This window comes from Hypanus sabinus, chromosome 21, assembly GCF_030144855.1.
Source record: "Hypanus sabinus isolate sHypSab1 chromosome 21, sHypSab1.hap1, whole genome shotgun sequence".
Lineage (NCBI taxonomy): Eukaryota > Metazoa > Chordata > Chondrichthyes > Myliobatiformes > Dasyatidae > Hypanus > Hypanus sabinus.
In genome coordinates, this window is record NC_082726.1 from 21,393,266 (window position 1) to 21,418,056 (window position 24,791).

General features: G+C 41.9%; 1 long non-coding RNA gene across 2 annotated transcripts in view; it reads right to left on the reverse strand.

Moving 5' to 3' along the window:
• The window catches only part of LOC132378884 (uncharacterized), an 81,548-nt gene extending 60,456 nt beyond the window's left edge, over positions 1-21,092 (reverse strand). The window contains exon 1 of one of the 2 annotated variants that reach the window (XR_009507212.1): positions 19,799-21,092. This is a non-coding gene — a long non-coding RNA (uncharacterized LOC132378884). Of the gene's footprint in view, positions 1-7,232; positions 7,351-19,798 lie in introns of those variants that run through there. The other variant, XR_009507211.1, reaches the window with a different exon arrangement.
• Positions 21,093-24,791: the final 3,699 nt, after the last annotated feature.

Genomic DNA, 24,791 nt, shown 5'->3' on the forward strand with positions numbered 1-24,791 from the left:
CTGTCCAGATACAAGTTCTGGAGTTTCCTATCTGAGATTTAACTACAGCTTCAACACCAACTAAGTGTCCACGTCTCTTTTCTCAATTCTAGAACACAGAATGTGTCTCTTCTCTCAAATTCTAGAACATAGAATATACATTAGAATCAAAAAAAGTTATTTAAACATTTATTTTATTTATATAGAGATGCCATGTGGAACAGACCCTACCACCCAGCAAAACAATTTAAACCTAGTCTGATCACAGGACAATTTACCATGACCAATTAACTGACTAACTGGTAATCCTTGGACTGTGGAAAGAAGCACTCAGATCTAACCCACGCGATTATGGGAAGCTATAAAGTCCTTACGGACAGCACTGGAATTGAATTCCGAACTCCAACTCCCCAAGTTGTAATGGTGTTTTGCTAACTGCTTTGCTACGATGGTGCACAAATTATTTGCATTGTTGCATAGATTGTTACCAGGCATAAAAGAAAATGACTGTAAGTTACAAAAGTAAATAAATAAATGGTTCATAAAGGGGAATAGTGAAGTAGTGTTCCTGGGGAGATCCAGGGATAAGTGGCGCGAGTGTTTATAGGTCCATGGACCATTCAGAAATCTGATGGCGGAGGGAGAGAAGCTGTTCCTAAATCAGTGAGTGTGATTGTCAGGCTCCTATATCTTCTCCCTAGAGGTAGAAAGGAGAAAAAGGATGTCCCGAGTGGTGATGGTCCTAAATGCTGGATGTTAACCTTCCTCGGCATCACCTTGTCAAGATGTCCTCTCCAGAGATGCTGCCAGATCTGTTGAGTTCCTTCAGGATTTTATGGGTGGTCCCATCAATTGATGCAGAACCTTTCTATCCTTGACTGTTCTAATAACGACCGTCCACTTCGTGCTCAAAAACATCAATTTTATTTAATTTGGAGTCACAATCGCTGTACTGCTGAATGCCCTCTTGTTAGGGATTGTTCTGGAGTTATGAAATTATAGATGGCATAATTATGGACTGAAGTACAAGAACCATTCTTCAGGAAATAAAATCTGTTCACAATCTAACTTCCAACCAATAATTTGTGGCTAGTGAAACCAATGATCTAGGTGCATGGTATTCCGATTCTACCCAAATGAAACTACACAAGGGGAGACAATAGATGAGTGGTCCTGCTATAAATACATTATTAAAGGTGCATCACTGTTACTTAGCCTCCAAGAGGACCACAATCTTGTCATAGAGATTGGAGGCTTGTATGCCTCAATGACCTGGACAGCTATGCTGCTGGAGTCAGAGCCTCATGCTTTGGTTCTTGACAGGGTCACCTACGCCAAGCAGGTCAAAGGGCAGAGGCCAGACGAAGACTGTTCCACTGGTCCTCCAGGGTCGGGGGTTCAGCTCAGGGTTAACAACCCTGACCGGTAAATCAAAATGGTTACGGAAACAGCAAAGAAGAATCCTTCTACATCTGAGTGTGATGGTATTCCCGAGTCTCCACCTGGGACTTGCACGAATGACAGCGGTGAAAACTGAAAGGAAGCTACTGACATGATGAAGGGAGCCCTGAACACCGCCAGAGATGGAGAATGTGTCACAACCACAGCGCTGTAGATACAGCAATTGCACTTGTGAATTTGCACAAGTCAGCTAATTATTATTTAATCATGATAGTACTTAATTCTATACTAGTAGTCGTAGTGCTTGTCGAGACTTGGACAGAGCACGGCAATGCTTCGCTGCTGTTTGCTTTTGGCCTTCCTTGAGAAATTGGGCTTTCGAGTGAACTGATTCTGAAGACTGCTGGTATTCGTTTAATGTTTAGCTGTTCTTTTCAGTCGCAGTGTAGGCTTCATTTCCCATTTGAGAGTTTTGTTTAACAGCCCTATTTGGCCCAGTGTTTATTGTTTATTTTCCCTTTAACACTGTTCGCATTAAAGTTTGTGAACTATCGACCTGCTTCAGTGTCCCTCACTATGCACTTGGGTCATATCCGAACCGGGTGACAGAATGTTCATGGATGCGCTAAATGCCAGTGCATTACGGGCAGTAAATAAGTAAAGCTGCTTCTTAAGTCACAGCTCAAGACAGGTCTGTACAGTCAACCTTCTGGCTAGTTGTATATTCATAGTCCATCCTTCAGTGCTGTAACAAAAGAGATATATATTTTGATGCCCGCAGTTTGCAATCTTATGGTCTTATTGTCAAACACCAGTTTTGTATATTCAGAAGGCTTCTGTTAGTTGGAATATGCTACCTTTTCAAATAACTAAGTAATTTTGTATACAGAATCATCTGCAGCTTAATGTGAAAAAGATTAAGGAGCTGGTGGAGAACCTGAGGAGGGCTAAGGCACCGGTGACCCTGTTTCCATCCAAGGGCTCAGTGTGGACATAGTGGAGGATTACAAATACCTGGGGATACGAATTGACAATAAACTGGACTGGTTAAAGAACACTGAGGCTGTCTACAAGAAGGGTCAGAGCTGTCTCTATTTCCTGAGGAGACTGAGGTCCTTTAACATCTGTTGGACGATGCTGGGGATGTTCCACGAGGTTGTGGTGGCTAGTGCTATCATGTTTGCTGTTGTGTGCTGGGACAGCAGGCTGAGGGTAACAGACACCAACAGAATCAACAAGCTCATTCATAAGGCCAGTGATGTTGTGGGGGTGGAACGGAACTCTCTGACTGTGGTGTCTAAAAAGAGGATGCTGTCCAAGTTGCATGCCATCTTGGACAGTGTCTCCCATTCACTCCATAATGTACTGGTTAGGCACAGGAGTACATTCAGCCAGAGACTCATTCCACCGAGATGCAACACTGAGCATCATAGGAAGTCATTCCTGCCTGTGGCCATCAAACTTTACATCTCCTCCCTCGGAGTGTCAGACACCCTGAGCCAATAGGCTGGTCCTAGACTTATTTCCACTTAGCATTATTTATTTATTATTATATAATTATTTATGGTTTTATATTGCTATATTTCTACACTATTCTTGTTTGGTGCAACTGTAACAAAACCTTATTTCCCTTGGGATCAATAAAGTATGTCTGTCTGCCTGTCTGTCTGTGTTCTGTAAACTTATCTTCCCAAGTTCCAAGTAAGGTAGGTGATTATAGCAATTGCAATCATTTATAAACCTAATGACTCCCACAGCTATCTTGACTGTACTTCTTCACACCCTGCCGTATCATTTAAGGCTGCCATTTCTATTTCCCAGTTCCTTCATCTCTGCTACATCTGTCTCAGGATGAGGCTTTCCTCTCCAGGACATCAGAGATGTCCTCAATCTTCTAAGGATGGGGGTGCCCTTCCTCCATCATTGATCCTGCCCTCATCCGCATCTCCTCTACTTCCCAGACATCCACCCTCACCCTGAACTAAAACTGAGCCGCCTCCGTTCAGGGCCCCAGACAATCCCTTCAGGTGAGGCGACACCTCAAATCTGTTGGGATCATTACAGTATTCAGTACACCTGATGTGGCCTCCTCTACATTGGTGAGAGCTGGCGTAGGAAAACCACCTTGTCGAAGCACCTTCACCACATCTGTAAAAAGCAGGACTTCCTGGAGGCCAATCATTTTAATTCCAATCCCCATTCCCATTCCGACATGTCAGTTCATAGTTGCTTCTACTGCCATGATGAGGCCACTCTCAGGATAAAGGAGCACCAACCCATACTCTGTTTGTGTCATCTCCAACTTCATGGCATGAATATCGATTTCTCTAACTTCCAGTATATTTCCCCCTCCTCCTTCCCTCTTCTTACTTTCCCCACTCTGGTTCCCCTCCCACCTCTCCTCTTCTCTTCACCTGTCTATCACCTGCCCAACACCCACCACTTCCCTTTCTCTTCATGGTCCACTCTCCTCTCCTATCAGATTCCTTCTTCTCCTGCCCTTTACCTCTGCTACCTATCACCTCTTCCACCACTCACCCGACTTTACCTATCATCTTCTAATTTGTACTCCTTCCCCCACCCCACACCTTTTTACTTTGGCTTTCTCCCCTTCCTTTCCAGTTCTGATGAAGGGTCTCTGCCCAAAACATTGACTGCTAGTTCATTTCCATAGGTACTGTCTGACCTGCTGAGTTCCTCCAGCATTTTGTGCGTGTTAATCAATTATTGTCACCTTTGCATTGAAAAACTACAAAACGTCATGTCAGGAGATTTGAGGTTCTCTTGGAGGCTGGAGGCTTAGTGTGTGAATAAAGTTTCCCAGTTCCACTTCCATGTGGATCAGTTTTAGTTTCCATAGCCAGAGCAACACAGGTGTGAGGAAAGGTGTGCGGATGGGAGGGGGGGGGATGAACTAAGAAGTTGGATAGTGATAGGTGGAAAAGGTAAAGGGCTGAAGAAGAAGGAGGGATCTGATAGGAGAGGAGAGAGGATCATCGGAGAAAGGGAAAGGGGAGGGGTGCCAGAGGGATGTGATGGCAGGGGTAAGATGGGAAGGGGCAAGAGGGGAGCCAGAATGAGGGATTGAAAATTAGAGAAGGACGAAGAGGCAGAAATTACTGTAAGTTAGAGAAATCGCTGTTCATGTTGTCAGGCTGGAGGCTACCCAAACAGAATATGATATTTTGCTCTTCAAACCTGGGAGAGACCTCATTGTGGCAGTAGAGTAAATCATGTGGATCGACATGACAGAATGGGAGGCCACCAGGAGATCATACCTGTTGAGGCACATGAAGTGCTGAATGAAGCGGTCACCCACGGGAGTACCGTTGACCCAACAGATTTCAGGTAAAGTGTTGCCACACTCGGAAGGAGTGTGGAGGTGAAGGAGGAGGTAAGGGGGCAGTTGTAGCTCTTGTCCCAACTTGCAATTTGCCATCTTTCCCAGTTCCTGCTTCAGTGTGGCTCAGTTTTAAATTAGTCAGAACACCTCTAATAAAGACTGTTCCAGTCTTTCGAGCAAACTCTTCTTGCTCAAGTACAAAGGTTTTGTTTTATTCGGGACACAAACTACCAACTGAAAACAAGCACGATATCGGTACAGTGCATTGAGCAAGGCACAAAGAAAGCTAATCACACTCCCTGACTTAAGTGTCTTACATCCTTGCACTGTGTGTGACAATAATGCAGACAAAACTAAAACAGTAACCTGAAGCATCTCACCGCCACCAGAAATTATACAATATGGCTTTCCAATGTCCATCTGGCTGCTTCCAGTGAGCTGCATTTCTCTGTCCCTATGGTCCCCATTCCCCTTCACCTTACCCCACCCTCTCTGTATTTTTACTGGCTGCTTTTTCTGGAATGCTCATCCAGAGTTCTGGATCAGTGATCTATTCTAGGGGAAGGAATTTCAAATTCCGTCCCCAGAGATGAATTTGGAAACTCGCGCCAGCGATTGTGACCGTGACCTGGTTTACTAATCTGCCTTTAGGTGACTCTTGCCCTCGGCTATGTGATTAGACTTTTAATATCCAACTGAGTAAGCCTTTCAGTTCAACGATGAATGGACAATGAATTATGTCAGTGCCAGTTTCATCCACATCCCCTGACCCAATAAAGAAGTTAGGTATCAGAACCAGATTAACTATCACTGACATAACATGAAATTTTTCTTCTTTTTCATCATCAGAGGCATAAAATGATAATTTTCAAAATAAATAGTACAAAAAAGGAATAACAGAGTAGCATAATGGGTTCATGAACCATTCATAAATATGATAACAAAGGGGAAGAAGCTGTTACTGAATCATTCAGTTTGGGTCTTCAGCGCCCTGCATGGCAGTGATGAAAAGAGGGCATATTTTGGATGGTGTGGGTCCTGAATGAAGGATCCCACAATCTCAGGAAAATGGTGGGGGAGACCTGTGCCCATGATGGAGTAGGCTGAACCTACGACGTTCTGCATCCACTAGTGATCCTATGCATTGTGTGTCTTCATCCCAAACTGTGATAAAACCTGTCAGAACGCTCTCCACTGTACCTCTGTAGAAATTTGCAAGTGTCTTTGGTGACGTACCAAATGGTCTCAAACTCCGAATGAAGCAGAGCGGCTGGCGTGCCTTCTCTGTAATTGTAGCAATATGTTGGGCCCAGGACCGATCATCCAAACTGTTGTCGCCCAGGAAATCAAGGCCTCTCCCCCTTTCCACCGCTAACCCTTCAATGAGGACTGGTGTCTGTTCTCCTGACTTTCCCTTTCCTGAATCAATCAATCCCTTGGCTCGCTAAAGTTAAGTACGAGGTTTTTGTTGCGACACCACTCAATCAGACAATCCATCTCACTCCTGGAAGCCTCCACATCGCAATGCAGATTATAGGACACATTATGGAAAGGATTTGGTTAACAGGAGCATAGAACATAGAAGAGTACAGCACAGGAACAGGCCCTTCAGCCCACTATGTTGTGCCAAGCCAATTAAATTAGTGATCAAATAGCCAACTAAACTATCTCGTCTGCTGGCACAATGTCCATATCCTTCCATTTTCCTCACATTCATGTGCCTATCTAAACAACTCTTAAAAGTCCTAATGTATCTGTCTCTACCACCTCCCCAAGCAGTGAATTCCAGGCACCCACCAATCCCTGTGTAAATAATTTGCCCCTCACTTCTCCTTTGAACTTATCTCCTCTCACCTTAAATGCATGCCCTCTGATATTAGATATTTCAACGTTGGGAAAAAGATACTGCCTGTCTACTCTACAGTTCTCATGAAATCAATGCCATTTCATTAACATGGCCACAATTCTGCTACGCAGAAAGCAGACTAACCCATGTAAACGGTGGCTTTTCATGTTAAGTTAGGAAAATATAAAAGCAGCTTGCGATTATTCACCTTCACAAAGTCCCTTTGAAAATGCATTTATAGCTACAGAAATGCTCCTTTTTGTAAATGGCTTTAAAATGTAGGTCTTTTCTACACTCCCACCTTCCATACCTCTTTTACCCCCCCCCCACCCCCCCAATTACCACGACCCTTTGAAATCAATGACATGACAGCGAAGCGGCAGTTAACCCTTTCACTGTCTGTTGTTGTTGCTCAGAAACATGTAAGGGAGTCGAACTATTCACATATCGGAAAATGAACAAGCAATGCAAGTCTTTCATTACATGACTATTGAAAACTTCTCATTTGATCACATTGACGTGTAGGATTTCTGCCACCATGGCAACAAAATGCTAATGTAACTATTACAACACTAGGCTATTGAACTCTCAAGTGTCAATTCAATCCCAAAACTTGTTGGTGTGCCAACATTCAGAATGAGTTACCTGACTGGTTATACTTACAAAGCACAAAGCAACAAGCTCCTTATGAACTTCGAGACAAAGGCTCATTCTCAAACCAACACTTTGTAGGGACTTGGCTCCCAGCTTTAGCAATGTAGCTTTTTCCCGAAGATCACCACTACATGTAATGGCAACGTGTTATAAACTGTTGCCGACTCAGTAGAGAAGAAAACACTACAGGGACTTATTGCACAACTGGTACTTTGATGTAGCATCAAGGGAGTGCTGCACTATCACAGATATTGTCTTTCACATGAAAAATGAATGATAAAAGATGGGCAAGGCTAATAGATGAGGCCTAATTCTCTGAAATAAGAGGTGATTTTATTGAAACATGTAAGATTCTAGATGGACTCAGGTGCAGTAATGGCTAAATCTAGGACGAGAGAAAATTTCTTGAAATAAAAACCTACCCATTCAGGTGGAGATCAGGAGCATTTTTGTCACTCAAAGAACTGTGTACATTTTGAATTCTCTGCCCAAGAGATCATTGTGAATTTGTTCCGAGTCCAGCTACACTGATGTTTTTGATCACGAGAGACGGCTCGGGAAGTTAAGGCCAAGATCAGATTAGCTCTAACCCCTGTGAAACAGCAGAGCGATCTGGAGGGGATGTGTGGCCTACACATGCTCTTATTTTTTATGCTCTGGTCAGATGTTAAAACAAGTTCTCTCTCAGGTAGATGTAAACTGGTCTCATGGAATCATTATAAGGAGAAAATGAAGAATTATCTTAAGGATCTTGGGAAATCTCCTTCAATCAACATTGATAAAATGGATTATTTGGTGTTGGGAGCTTGCTGTGTATATATTCCCTGCTACATTTCCCACAATGCACATTAAAATGTACTATGTTGGCCATATTGGATTATCATGAGGAAATTCAATTAATTACAGCTGTCTCTACAGATGGCCTTAAATTAATTTTGGCTGTAAATTGGAAAATTTACAAAATCACTCAATATGGTAACCAAACCAGCACAGTAATATAATGAACAACATCAAAAGTCCATAAGACTGGTAGGAGGAACAATCACTAAAAGTTGAGAGAGAGAAGAAACTTGTTCCGCCATGCAGAGGAACAACCTTTGTGCAGGCATTGGACTTTTGAATTTATTCATATAATGGGAGCTTGTTGGTGTGTATGGGAGTCTATGAATTGGATGTTCATAAACTAGAAATGGCTATATGTCAATAAGAGCTGATTCTGTCTCTTTGAAACTACATAGGGAAAGACAATGGATGAATGTTCCTCAAACACAAGAAAATCTGCAGATGCTGGAGATCTAAAGCATAACACACAAAATGCAGGAGGAACTCAGCAGGCCAGACAGCATCTATGGAAAAGAGTAAACAGTTGATGTATCGGGCCTTGACCCTTCTTCAGGACCGAAACGTCAACTATTTACTCTTTTCCATTGATGTTGCATGGCCTGCTGAGTTCCTCCAGCGTTTTGTGTGTTTGTGTGTGTGTGTGTGTGTTGCTTGGATGAATGTTCCTGTTATTAGAATATTGTTAAAGGTGTATCCCTGCCACTTAATGCACAGTTCAGCACAGGGCTGTTTTGTCACAGCGCTGTGGGCTTCACAGTTATGTGAATAGACACTGTGTGAATTGAGTTGACATCATGCACAGTCCAACTAGATACTCCCTAATATCCCTGGATAATTTTGTAATCCTTACCCAAACTTTCTTGGTCAAACAAGAGTAAGTAGAATCTCCACCAACTCAAACAAAACTGGCCAACTGTATTGAATGCTTATTTTTAAAGTCTTTGTCTTTACAGTTGTTTGTACAGAGTGTCAATGAAAGAAACACAGTTTAATCCCAAAATAACTCAAGCCTTATATGGCGGATTTACTGCAGCTCGCAAAGGCTTGCCTGAGCTACCATGAATCATCCGTCTGTACACACAGGGCAATAATGACTTAATTCCTGGCAATTTGAACATGCTCTGATCTTATTATTTTCGAGGCCATTTTCCAAAAATGGCAGTGGAATGAATGGATCATATCAGTGGTATATTAATAGTTCAGTCCACTTAGCAAACATACTTGATAAGATAAATAATGGCACAGTGAGCTAGTGAACGAGAGCTTAGGCCAATGGTCTACAATGAAGATGAATTTAAACACAGCTAAATAAAATTTTGGAATTGAAGTGGTGACCATACAGTTTAGTTACTTCACCAATGTTATTTAGGGAAAGGAAACATTTTTGGTCTTCTTGTATCCCTGGCACGCTTCAAACTGTTTCCCTTGAGCTACGCTGGGCTTCACATTGAACACATTAGGACTGAAACTTGACGCTTATTGCTAGCATTGAATGTAATAGCTGAGTTGTGATTGTCTGCTCCAGAGATTGAGTTCCATTGAGAATCAGTGGAGACCAGTTTAGAAAACAGGGTGTGCATGTAAAACATGGATCAAGCTGCCGCTAAAGCTGAAGGGGAAGGGTACCAGGTCTTATTTGACAAGGCTGCCATCGACACCTTGATGTGGATTGGCGGCTCCCTATCAAAGCCTCTGTATGTAAATATCGGTTTTGCCGTCCCAGATAAAGTTGTTCCTTTGGGCATGAAGTTGTCGAGTGGTCCTTTTTCAAAGTAGAAGTTACCTCCACCTGTTTCACTCCTGCATTAAATCTTCAGTCTTATTTATTTACTCTTTATCGATTATTATGATTACTCGGGTTTTTTTGCATTTGCAGTTTGTCTTCTTTTGCACATTGGTAGTTTGTCAGTCTTTGTGTGTAGTTTTCACAGATCCTGTTGATTTTCTTTGTTCTACTGTGAACACCCACAAGAAAAATAAATCTCAGGGTAGTATGTAGGGGCATATATGTACTTTGATGATAAATTTACATTGAACTATGAACTTTGAAGTTTTTGAGACCTTACCACTGGGATAAAATGTCTGAGCAGCTTCAATAGAATGGAACAGCAGAACTAGTGAAACTATTTCCGATAGCAGATGGAAAGCTGCTTATCATATGTTCCTTCCTTTCCTTTTCATAGAACCTCATGAAGCATTGTCCTAAAAAAGAAATATCATTGATGATGGAGAGAATTGTGTGCCTGAAATCTCTTCCTGGTGTCATGCCAAATATTAGATGTTACATTTAGCACACTTAAAAAGATAGTCACACAATAAAGATCAATAATTAACATTGAAACGAACAAAAGGCTAAAATTAACTCTTATCTTTAGCCTGGCATTTGAGTGGGGTTGGCTGTGCTTGTGTGGGTTTTAATCAGGCTTTGGGCCAGTGGGCAGATCTCTGGCTGTGAGAGGAAGCTAACTGTGCACCCCTTGGGTTCCACGAGTGGAACAATCCCTGCCATGTACCCTAGGCATTGTGACAAAGCTCTGGACCATTATGCTGGATTTATACAGTTACCTTTCTGTACTGGCACGGTAACTGACGGCTATCCATATACGTATCCAAATATCTTTTAAGTGTTATTATTATGCCTACCTCAACTACTTTTTACTGATAGCTCATTCCCTATACACACAGCAAATCATGTGAAGATATCCCACAGGCTGCTTTTAAATTTTACCTCTCTTACCTTAAACCAAAGCCCTTTCCCTCTGCTTCCTTATTCCCTTGGAAATAGATAATATGCATTCCCACTATGTACATTCCTCATTGTTTAAAGCACCGACTCAACCTCCTAAGTGCCAGTGAATAAGCCTTTAGCCTCTTCTTATTATTCAGGCTCTGCCAGAAAAAAGTATAACGAGTTGATTTAATCTGGTTGAATGAAGAACAAAAAGTAGCTAAATAGAACCAAAGGTGAATATTGTGCTCTTCTTCAAATAATGTTAGGAGACATTTTCCATTAGCAGTTCCCAATCTTTTAGGATTAAGGTGCAACTCACTCACACTCATTAATATATATGCTCCTCCCACAGCTGCAAACCATGTGAAGATGTCTCGCAGGTGGCTTTTACATTTACTTCTCTTAACTTAAACCAAAGCCCTTTCCCTCTGGTTCCTCATTCCTTATGACATCACCGATGTCATCATTTAGAACAGAGAGGACTGTTAGAGCAATTTTTGGGTTTCGGACATTTACATTTAGCAATTGACTTTGGCTACCAGTCTTCACATCTGAATGTGTATTATGGATTTAATTTGGAGAGCAGCTCTGAAAAATGGGTTCCTAAAAGCAGTGAATCTCAGACCAGTCGATGCTGATTTAAATTCATTTGAACGTCTGCGGTGTGGATATGAACCAGGAGGGTTGAAGGTTGTATGTAGTTTCAAAGAAAGCATTGTCCATACATTGTAAATATGGAATTGTCATTTGATGTTTGGCACATAAAATATTGAGCCCCACACTGGGCCAGCAGACCTTTCGATCAAAAGCATCTCCGTATGATGCCTGCTGTATCTTGTTTTGTAGAATAAAGAAGCTGCTTTGTATCTACTAGTAATTTTCTCCCGTGTCTTCATTCACACAATGACAAAGAGGAGAATTTCTTTAGCCAGGGGGTGCTAAATCTGTGGAATTCAGTGCCACGGATGGCTGTGGAGACCAACACATGGGTATATTTAAAGCAGAGGTTGATAGCTTCTTGATTAGTAAGTGTTGTGTATTCCATATTGCAGTAATATTTGAGTAGTATTGTAAATTCTGTATAGTGTTTGATTAAGAATTCATGGTCGTTTACATTATGCAGTCTGGGTTATTTGTAAAAGTGCTTGAATGGCATATGTTATCCTGCCACCATGTCATAGTGTGTGTCTTGCTTAAAGTAAAAACAAAACTAGGACCCATTCTCCTGGACTCCTGACGTTTTTCCACTATTAGTTTTATGTTTAGGAGTTACAAAATGTAATAGTGGTGACAGGTAACTTCTTAAAAAGCCCAAAATGACTACTTACCCATTGAAGTGCAGCGAGACGTTCGAGTGTAAATAAAAAAAAGCACAGTGAGGCATTTGAGTTAAAAAGTAATGCAGCATGCACTTCTTCGGGAAGGGACAGAAACAGGCAAGTTTTAAATAAAGACAAATAAATGGAGGAATTCACAGGTCATAAACAGTGAGTAGTGGGTGATAATGATTCTAAAATAAAGTAGGTAAAACTGGCAGCCAACATTAGAAAGATAGACCTGTTTGGTTGCACAAGAGATAACTGGATATTGTATACTAAGTATATTGCATTGGGTTTAAAGCATAAAGTTTGCATTGAGGTTTAACTGCTCAAACCAAACCAGCCAAAGTAAGCTTTGCTGATATTGTGAAGGTAACACAGGAACATTTAGAACCAAAACTATTGTTGATTTCAGAATGCTTTAAATTTCATAATCGAAAGGGAGGAGGGATCCATGTCAGCATACGTGGCTGAATTAATATTATCTGATCATTGCCAGTTTAGTGATAGGCTTAATGATACTCTGAGAGATCATTTAGTTTTTGGAACCTTAAAAGAAAGCATTCAAAAACTGCTCATAATTGAAGCACAAGTTACATTTAAAAGAGCAGTTGAAATTGCTGTATCAGTGGAAACAGCAAACAGAGATGCAATTGAGTAGCGGTCAGGAATAAAAGTGAGCATGAACAAAATTGAACATCTAAACAGAAACTGACCTGGCTGAACAAATTGTGTTACCGTTATGGCACATACACCAGAACAATGCAGGTTTCAAGGCTAAACTTGCAGAAAATGCAACAAAACAGGACACATACAAGAACATCTGAGGCCGACAAAATTAAATGGACCACACAGGGAAGAGAAAATGATAAACTGTCAAGTTGCAGTTTCAAAAAGAGCACTAATCTGCATGTTTTTGATGAAGTCCACTAGATGAAGTGGATCATAATGTGTGAGTACAACGCCACCATTTCCTTTGTTGTTGTTGTTTTTCACACCTTTGTAGCATATCAAGCAGCATTATTGCCATTTCAGTAGCATTTGACTGTTTTTTATGTGGCTGAGTTGCTAGCCTGACACTTAACCCAGCACATATGGAAAGCTGGATTCGAACTCTGGACCATTCGCCTCAAAGTCCAAGGCTGATGCCACTACACCACCAGCTGGCTGACCATTTCCTTTAACTGCCACCTCACACTGCTTTGTCTATTGCCATTTCTTCTGTAGTAATGAATTCAAGGGCCAGAGTACATAGCTAGGTTTGTCAGAAACCTGTTATAGTAATTGACAAAAAAGGATCACAACTGTAACACGCCCTTTGGCCTTGGGACATCCACTACTGCTTGAATTTTCTCAGTACACTTGTGTAATTCTTGAGTATCAATGGTGTGACCATAGTAAGTGATGCTTGGTTTAAAGAATTCACCCATCTGCTGCATGGTGCTCAGAGTCCATAATCTTCTGATCCTCTAGACATGCTGCCAGAGGAGGTGGTGGAATCAGATACAACTACATTTGGGAAGCATTTAGACAGGTAGTTAAATAGGCAAGGCAGAGAAGAATGGGGTTGTAATGTGGGCAAGTGGGATTAGCATGAGCTTGCAGGGCCTGTTTCAGTTCTGTGTGACTATGACTATGTAAAGGTTTTCGGATTCAGTCATGTCGGTTTAAGTTCAGGTGTTGCATTGACCAGCCCATCAGGCCTGGTTCATCAGGGTAATGTGGCTTCCAATTTTAATATCAAATATCATGTCCATAAGAGCATAAGATATAACAGCAGAGTTAGGCCATTCAGCTCATCAAGTGTCCTGCCATCTTTCTGCCTTCTCCCTGTAATCCCTAACCCCCTTACCAATCAACCTCTCCTTTAAATACACCTTGTGATTTGGCTTCCACAGCCCTCTCTGGTTACACAGCTCTGTACCCACAATGATAAATTAGCCCTGTTTTCATTAAACTTTGTGAACACCTCCTTTCTACTCCTTTCTGTGGTAAAAATGCTCACAACTTCAGAAACATATTTACTTCCAATTTGATTGTTGACTCCATGCTTATTTGTACAAGTTCTGGCAGTGTAGCTGTAATATATGGATCTATTTCTTTTTGAGCAGGGACTCCCCCCCCCCCCCCGACCTTAGCACCACATATTGATCTGTTGTCTGCGCATGTACATTGCTCTCCCTTTCTCTATCTCATTGGAATGTAAATACACCAGTTGAAGCCATCTATCATGTGCAGGCTTTTATTTAAGTGATATGTAGTTGGGCACAGACATGACAAATTGGTGACGAGTACGAACCTGCATGTCAGAGAAAATCATGAACTGCACAGACAGTTACGGGCTGAAACAGCAAGAGTCAAACAGCACGAGAAAGCCGAAGGACCGGTGAGTAATAGCGAAAGACACACTGAATTTAAAGTGAAAATAATGTGGTGATGGCTCACTTGGGAAAGTTAATGAAGGCTGAGAGTTGTCCATCGAGAGGGTTGAGCTATATTGCAATGTGAACAACGTGGAGGAGCAAAAGAAAGCCCCTACACTTCTTAGCTTAACAGGCCCAAGAATGTACAGTCCCTTACACAACTTAGTTACCCCTCCAAAGCCAGCAAAATTCAACAAAATTGTGGCAATTTTATGAAATCACTTGAGCCCTAAACCACTGGTTATAGCCGAGATATATAGATTTTACAAAAGGAAGCATTCAAAAGATGAAAGCACTTCTGAATACATTGTAGAAATGCGCCGACTTTCCCAGGTGACTTCCTGATGCATTGAGGGACAGCCCTGTATGTGTTACGCACAGTTGAAGCACTCAAAAGAGGCTACAGTCCAACAGAGACCTAACCTTAGAACAGGCATTGAACATTGCAATATACTTAGAGGCTTCAGCAAAGGATACAGCAGAACTTCGGGAAAGGAGGTTGGATTGTGAAATGCACAAAATGTCCCTGAAAGGTGCAAAAAGCCAAAAATGTTATCAATGTGGCAAACCCTCCCATGATGGAAATGACTGTTGGTTCAAAGAAAAAGTCTGGAGAAAGTGCCACAGACAAGGTCATATGGAGAGAATGTGCAAGGCCGACGAAAAGCACGACCAAGTGAAAAGTCTCAAACTAAGCAACTGCATAAAGTTACCGAATGTAAAACAGAATCAGACAACATAGAGTCTGACAAAGATGAACTATCATGCCTAGAACTGCATAGTACAACTGAAGCAAATCACAAAATCATCTGGCTCACAATCGATTTTTGTGTGGTATAAAACTGAGAATGGAGTAAATCAGCTTTGTCTGTAATTACAGATACGCAACGAGAACATTATCATTGACTGGACACATGTCAGATTTGATGCAGCGCCACAGGTCTAGAGGTGTTATCCTGAAAGAAGCAGAGCACCACCCAAGCACTGTGAAGTTAGTAATTGACTGTTATTGTGAAAGCATGTTTATTGGAATATAGGTTTATGAAAGGGAAATTGAATGTTTTACATATACAGTTTTATGTTGCATTAATCTAAGGGGGGAGGAAGTGTAATGTATGGATCTATTTCTTTTAGAGCAATGACCCTTAGCACGACATATTGATCTGTTGCTTGTGCATGTGCTATGGTCTACGCATGCGCATTGCCCTCTCTCTTTCTCTCTCTCTCACGCTGCAATGTGAATACATCAGTTAAATCCATCTCCTGCATGTGTGCTTTTATTTAATTGATATCTAGTTGTGCACAGACACAATAGTAGCTTTTTAAACCACATTTCTTGCCGGAACCAGCAATCATATGGCATCATTTCCCTCTATTCTATTGCCTAACTTTATAAAATGATTTTTGATTTACTGCAGAACAGTATGGTTTGCATATTTCCACTGTGCACTATACCTAGAAACACACTCACTGGTTCAGGAACAGCTTCTTCCCTTCCATCAGATTTCTGAATGATCCATGAATCCATGAACACAACCTCATTATTCCTTTCTTTTGCACTATATATTTATTTTGTAATTTATAGTATTTTTTACATCTTCGCACTGTCCTGCTGCCACAAAAGGACAAAGCTCATGTACGGTAATTTGGAAAAAATAAACGATTCTGATTTTTATTTGATGATCTCACTGCTGGGGAAGTTTTCAGTGCTTTCCCAAAGGACTGATTCACCTTTCATGGGCTCTGAATATGGACTTTAATGATTCCACACAAATACCTGTCCTTTCTTAGTAGTTTGCAAAGGTTCGGCATGACATCTAAAACTTTGATAAACTTCTTTAGGAAGTGCGTTGGAGAGTATACTGACTGGTTGCATCACGGCCTGGGATGGGAACACCAGTGTTCTTGAATGGAAAATCCTCCAGAAAGCGATGGATACAGCCCAGTCCAACATGGGGAAAGCACTCCCCACCATTCACCACATCTACATGGATCGCTGTTACAGGAAAGCATCATCTAACATCACGAACCGCCTCCACGCAGGTCATGCTCTCTTCTCCGTGCTGCTGTTAGGAAGGAGGTACAGAAGGGACTGACACCACATGTTCAGGAACAGTTGTTACCCCTCAAACATCAGACTCTTGAACCAAAGGGCATAACTTCATTCAACGTCACTCACCCCAACACCAGTCTGTTCCCACAACCTTGCAAAGACTCCTCAGCTCAAGTTCTCGATATTTATTGCTTATTGATTAATGATTATAATTATTTTGTGTTTTTTGCATCGGCACAGTTTGTTGTCTTTGCACAGTGGTTGTTTGACTGTCTTTTGTTTGGTTTTTTCATTGATTCGATTGTGCTTCTTTGTATTTACTGTGAATGCCCACAAGAAAACAAATCTCAGGGTTGTATATGGTGAAATATATGCACTTTGATATTAAATTTACTTCCGACTACTGACTGTGATAACTTACTTACTTTGGGTACAAACTCAGCCTCTATTTTGTTTAGGTTTTTATTCGCCAGATACATTTACATGTATCGGGAATTTTCTGTGGTGTGTTGGTCAGGGTGCTACATTCAATGAAAAACAACATTTAACAATTATAAAGAATAAAGAATTACATAAAAACTGAAGTTAGAGGTTAAAGTACGTATATTTGAAACATGTGCATAAATACATAAATGCCAGCATGTATTTACAATGTTCACAACATTATAAAGAGTGGTTTTAAGAGATTACATTGCAGTGTAGTGAATGAGGTAATAGATAGAGAGGTTTAGTTGGAGATAACTAGAATGGTTGATCTGATTAACTGCCTGCAGGAAGAAAATTTTAAGATGGTGTGAATTTTTTGTTTTTGTAGCCCTATATCAGTTTCCAAAAGGAAGCTTTTTGAAAAGGTAGATTGCTGGGTGGGTAGTGTTTACAATAATTTTTCCTGCCCACTTCTTTGTCCTGGATACAAGGACACAGTGACAGTAGACTGCAGCCAATTCCTTTTTTGCTGACCTGACAGTTTGCTGTATGTAATGTTTACATATTCTGAGAGGGGTTCAAACTTCAACCTTTACTTGGCTTTGAGTTAATTTAATTCTCCAACAAATCCACCGAGTTTATGCATTATTTTATCATCAAGTTTCCGCTGGCTCAGCAGATTTCTCATTTTAAAAAAACACAAGTGCCTCGTTGCACTAATTAGAATAAACCTCTGTTTATTTTCATCACCAATACCCTTTACAACCAGGTTGTAATATTCCTTCCATTCTGAGTTGAGAGTCAGACGCACTCAAGCCTGCCATTGTGATTATTTCATTTCCTTCTTGCTTTCAATTAAATCAGGGGCTTGTTACACTTCCCTTCTCAGTCTTTTTATTCAAAAAAAGGTTTCACTCCAGGCCATGAGACTGCGAATTGTTTTCCACCTCACCAATATATGAGCTAATGAAAAAAGTGGAGGCTGAATCCTTTTATAAGTTTATTTAGTCCTTTCAAACCTGCTAAGTACAGATTTGATTTTATTTAGAGATACAGGTTTCCTCCACTATCCGAAAGTAGAGTGTTCCTATGAAACCATTCGTAAGCCGAAATGGCGTAAAGCAAAGAAGCAATTACCATTAACTTATATGGGAAAAATTTTTGAGCGTTCCCAGACCCAAAAAATAACCTACCAAATCAAACCAAATAACTCATAAAACCTAAAATAACACTAACATATAGTAAAAGCAGGAATGATATGATAAATACACAGCCTATATAAAGTAGAAATAATGAATGTACAGTGCAGTTTCACTTACCAGAATCAGGAAGACGCGAGCACACTGGAAGCTTCACACATTTTTCTATCATACAGTTCTTTGTAAGCACTCAAAACATCCTGCAAACCTGCCCTAGACCTACGTGCCCTTTCAAAATTAAAGTCATACTTTTCTGTAATCATTCCAGCACTGTCAATCGTAGCAAAAATCTCACGCAGTTGAAAGCTATGGCGGCCTGATGCTGAGGTGCTGAGTGTTTGTTTTACTGAGAGTAAAACAGACGCTGAATGCTATTTTCGCTTTTCGCCACTCTCGCTGCTCGAGGTGTGCGCTGCCTCTATAACGGCTCGCTGCAAAACGAACACTGAACGGTATTTTCACTTTTCACCTTTATTTGTAAAAGCAAAAATCCTCTTCGGATTTCTTTCAGTTAGCAAAAACAGATACTAATGTAGGTCTTTTGTAATAACAAAGTGGTGCATAGCAAACTTTCATAAAGCGGGGGATACCTGTATAGCACAGAAGCAGGCCAACGAGCCCATGCTGCCCAATTACTCCATGTGACAAGTTAACCTGCTAACTCATGCGTCTTGGGAACGTGGGAGGAAACCGGAGCACCCGGAAGAAACCCACGCGGTCACAGGGAGAACATACAAACCCTTTAATGACAGTGGCGGGAATTGAACCAGGGTTATTAGTATTTTAAAAGCATTATATAACCACTATGCTACTGTGCTGTATACAGATGTCTGCAAAATACTGCTCTTGTGTAGATCAGGGAAAAGGCATCTGCCAAAGACTAAAATAGTGATGAAAGAAAAGCCCCTATAAGAACCATTATCCCCTTGCTTGGCTGGGGAAGAGTAGTTATTAACTACACATTAAATTATAGACTTTGTAAAGTGCAGTAATTACAAACGTTATTCAGTATTTTTCAATGAGATCCCCTCTCATTCTTCTAAACTCCAGTGAATACAAGCCCAGAACCAATAAATGTTCCTCAAACATTAACCTTTTCTTTTCTGGGATCATTCTTGTAAACCTCCTCTGCTTGAATGGCAGTTTGAGTGGTGTTGAACTGGATGAACTAAAGAATACAGGTACTCCCCAGGTTACAAACACCCGACTTCTGTATAGACACTACATATGTATGAGCATATGGGAGACAAGTGGGATGGATTTCCCTGGCAGTCAAGGGGCTTCAAGCATCTCTGGCTGACTGGGAACTTTTCTCACAGCTGCATCTGGGACTTGCAAACTGCCTGGGTTACCGTCAGTCCACAGGATGGAACTCTGCAGTAGCCTGATGAATGGGTACAGATTGTTTTCTAAACCACTGAGCTGCTGTTAATGTTTCAACTGGTTCATAAAAGCCCTCCAGGGGAGGAAATCTGTCACCCTTATCACCTCGGGCCCCATATGCAACTCTGGACTCACAGTGAGCTGACTGACTTTTATCGGCTCTCTGAAAAGGACAAGCAAGCTTGAATCAACACTCACACAAGTTCTGTTAGATCCACAGTGGGGAGCATGCTGACTGGTTGCGTCACAGTCTGGTGTCGAGGCTCCCATGCATAGGCTCACATAAGGCCTCAGAGGGCTGTAGACTCAGCCTGTTCCGTCGTGGGCACAACCCTCCCCACCTTCACGTCCATCTTCAGGAGGTGGTGCTCAAGAAGGCAGCATTCATCAACGAGGACCCTCATCTTCTGGGACATGTCCTCTTACTGCCATTAGGGAGGAAGGATGGAGGCCACCCAATGATTCAGAAGCAACCTCACCCTCTCTGCCATCAGGTTTCTGATTGGTCTCTGAACACTACATTGCTATTCCTTTTATTTTGCACTATTTATTTATTTTGAAATTAATAGTGATTTTATATCTTTGCACTGTCCTGCTGCTACAAAACACCAGATCTTATGTCATATCAGTCAGTGATAACAAACCTGATTCTGATTTGTTACTGCTGCACAGTGCCATGTGGTCCACAGCCAATGAGAGCCTTTTATTTTGCGCAGTGCAGGAAAAGGCCCTGTGACCCACAACACTATACTGAAATAATTCCACTATGAATCAAATGCCCAACTATCCTAACCCCTTCTGCCTACAGTGCTCTTCTCCTTTCATTTACTGCACATATTTTTAAAAAATTGAGATACAGCATGGAATAGGCCCTTCTTGCCCTTCAAGTTGTGCTGCCCAAAAACTCCCAAGCCTAGCCTAATCACAGGACAATTTACGATGACCATTTAATCTACCAACCGGTATGTCTTTGGACTGTGGGAGGAAACCCACAGGGTCACAGTTTGCCAGTTTAAGAGCCTCTTACATGCCTCTATTGCATTGGCCTTCAGTATATTCACAGCACCCAGCACATAATAAAAACTTGAGGGCAACCTTTTCACCCCGAGGTCGGTCGGTCCGCATGAGGAATAGGGAGGAAGTGATTGGTGTTCATTCGTTCATTATGTACCACATCGTATAACGTTGGCAATCATGCTCTTGACCGTGATTGCTCTTGGCAAATATTTCTACAGAAATGGCTTGCCATTGCCTTCTTCTGGTCAGTGTCTTACAAGGGGAGCCATTTTCAATGCTCTTCAGAGATTGTCTGTCTGGTGTCAGTGGTGGCATAGCCAGGGCTTGTGATATGCACCATCTGCTCGTATGCCCATCCACCACCTGCTCCCACGGTTTCACGTGACCCTGATTGGGGGGGCTAAACCTTGCTGAAGGGTGACCTGCTGGCTAGGGAAGGGAAGGAGCACCTTACACCTCCTTCGGTAGAGAAGTATTTCCACCCTACCATTCTACATTAAAATTGACAAGAGCAAATTTTCAAAGAATGGGGTATGGGCCAAATGCAGGTGAATGGGACTATTATGCAGCAAGGACAGTTGGGCCAGAGGGTTTGTTTCCATACTGTATAAGTTTCTGTGGCTCTATAGCTCTGTAACACTAGATAGGCCAAGTTGAGGCTTCAGAAAGATACTGGAAACCATATTGTCCATAAGACCACTGGTGAGCAAGAGCAGGAGTGACCCCAGGGGCAAGCTGCCCCAAGCTTGGAAAGGAATCTCGACATAATCCGGTGTCTTTAGCAAGGAAGAAAACCAAAAGAAGAGACAGAGCCCAGCAACAAAATATGTCACATGCTGCACATCAGCAAGTTTGCCGAATTTTTAAATAATTACAGCGCAGCACAATAGAAATAACAGACTACACCAAAGACAGTTAGTCAATTCAACCAAAGTCTCTGTTAGGGATCAGAAAGATCTAACAGAGCACATTTCAGCTGACAGGGAGAAGGATTATATTTATGGAGAAATCTTACGTGGAAATATGGAGCACTTGTAACTAATACAATGCTATCTAAGAAATGTTTCAGCTCTGTATAAACAGCAGCCTTTTATGGCAATCAGGCTACACGAAGTTCAAACAAATTTCAAGAGCCTTTACTCTGCAGTGAAACAAATGTCATGGAGATAGACAGTGATAAATCTTCCAAGGATTTATTATGAACATGTTGCTTAGAAACCAGAGTCAAGAAAACCATGCCCCAAATAGAGCTGATAGACACTCGGTGGCCACTTTATTAGGTACAGGAGTGTACCTAAACCCAATAAAATGGCCACAGGGGTGGAGCCCAGAGTGATGTTCTGCTGTCCATTCTGTGCCCACAATCCACTTCAAGTATCAGGACAGATGGAACATGTTGGACCATAAGAACAAAAGATATAGGAGCAGAATTAGGCCATTTGGCCCATTGAGTCTGCTCCGCCATTCAATCATGGACTGATCCAGTTCTTCCAGTCGTCCACACTGGAAGTTGAAATGTTGGTAGATTCCTCCAGCGACATTTCAGAGCCCATTGACCTAATCTGGGGGAACTATTGCACTGTGGAGAAGCAGAGAAATTTCTGAAAGTCCACAGTCTCTCATCAGCTGCTCAGTCAAGATGAGTCAAGCTGCATCCTCAGCTTTCCGCTAATGGTGTAATTGGAATTAGTTTAGTACTGGAATAAATTGTCACATATAGGAAGATACAGTGAAAAGCTTTTGTTTGTGAACCATACAGACTGGTCATTCCCTGGAACGTAAGAGGATGAGGGGGACCTGCTGAGTTCCCCCACCATTTTGTGTGTATTGCTCAAGATTTCCAGCTTCTGTAGTATCTCTTGTGTCCCTGAAGTTGCCAAGTAAGACACGCTAATACCCTCAAACTCAGAGACAAAAGTGACCATTGACACACAAACAGCTCTTTCCACCCCAACTCTATTTGCCCTGTGCAGGGCTTTGCTCAGTCACTGATCAAAAGTGGTGTTAAGCTGAACGTCTCCTTTTAGCAATGTCAAACTACCTAAATAAAGAGTTTCTACCACATGACCCTTTATTCTGCATCTTCTTATCCGTCAGATAAGACACTTATAGGATATTTAGAGTGCTTGCCTCGGTATCTCAGCCTGACAGTGTGGGCAGGTGCTGTATCATGGGCTACCCAGTGGAAACCAGTACTGATTATCCTCTCCCGCAACAGAAACATTGCTTCCTGTTGGTTCCTGCTGAAAATAGCATTTTCCTGTTGGTGGCTCAATGAGAACTTGACAATGCTTAAAGGGATTGACAGCAAATTTAGAGACCTAAGTGTCCATGTGTGTAGCACACAAGAGGCTTCATGTTTAGTTCTGGATCAATGTCTCTGTTCAATCCCATGCTCTTACCTACGATGGACGTCATCTGACTTGCCCGTTCTAGTAAAAGAGGTTCTGGGAAACGTCTAATGTTTATATTTTCAATCATTATCTGGCCTTATTTGGTGCCATGTTGGTTATGCAAGAAGAAAGGCTTAACCCCACCCCCTTCAATCAACAACCTAGAAATGTCTGACTTAAATGCGCCCAATAACCTGGCCTCAGCAGCCCTCTGTTCAGCAAATTCTACAGATCTACCACCCTCTGGCTGAAGAAATTCCTCCTCATCTCAGTTCTAAAGGGACGTCCCTTTATTCTGAAGTTGTGCCCTTGGACCCTGCATTCTCCTACCGATGGAAACATCCTCTCCACACCTACTCTATCCAAGCCTTCCAGAGGGGGAAGAAATAGTTCCTAATCCCAGTAAAGATGTCTTTTATTTCCAAAGTATAATTTTTGCTCATTTGCTAACACATGCAGAATTAATTGGTGCTATGTCAGATGGAACACCATACAGTGTCACCGACTGAACATCCCTGTCACAGGCATTTAATCCAATCACAACCCCACCCCCACTTTCCTTTCTACACTCGCACATCCCCAGAGTGACTAAGATCGAAGAGCTGTCAGGGTAAAGTGGTTACAGTCAAAGTATAACGTTTAACAAAGTCAGCTGGGTTTATCGTTATACTGTATGCTAAGTACATGAATACAAGGGTACAATGAGAGCCCTACTTGCAGAAGCACCAAATACAGTCAAGAACGAGTTTCAATGGACTATTTCTAAATGTAGAGCAGCAAGCAGGGTCGGAATTGAAAGTAAACCAACAGTCCTGCCTACAGATCGCGAGCTTCTGGAACAGAGCAGGAGGACAAGAGGGCAGAGGTTTGTAAGCCAGCAGTCTGTCTATAGATCACAGACCCCTGGGACAGAGCAGGAGGACATGACTGACATGACATACAAGATACTGGAGGAACTCAGCATGTTAGTCAGCTTCTATGGAGGGTCTCAGCCCAAAACGTTGACTGTTTATTTCCTTCTATAGATGCCGCCTGATTTGCTGAGTTCCTCCAGCATTTTGTGTGTGTTGCTCGAGATTTTGAGCATCTGCAGAATCTCTTGTGTCTATAACATGACCAATAGGTTAATTTTTCTTATATTAGACACGATATCCCATACCATGATACATCTCATCACTTCAACAGATCTCCCGTCCGCAGCCTTCAGCCTGATAGTTCCCCAAAGTGCATACTACTTCTTTCTGTCTCCTATCCAGGACTCACAAACAAGATGGCCCATTGCTTTTGCCTGCTCTTGCCCCACTGAACTTATCTCCTCATACCTCAACCCATCTTGTCACCCACATCCATTCCTTTCTCACCTTCATCTAGGGCATCTTGCAAGCTTTGCAACATTTTAACAACTTTTAAATCCCTCTCTCACCATGCCTTATCTTCACAATGGATGTCCAGTATGTGAACATTTCCATCCCCCGTCAGAAAGGCCTTAGAACTCCCTGTTTGTTTCTACAACATAGACTCAACCAAACCCCACCACAGCTGCTCTCCTCCGCCTGAGAGAACTTCCCCTGAGAAACTTCTCTTTGGATTCTTTCCACTTTCTATAAATCAATAGTGTATCCATGGGCACTTTCAAGGGGCTCCAGTTAGCACCTGCATTGCCAATGCATCCACGGAGTAGAGTTTGTTCCAATCTTACCCCGACACTGCTCCCCAACTCTTTCTCTGCTACATTGATGACTGCTTTAATGCTGTCTCCCATACCCTTGTTGAGTTTGACA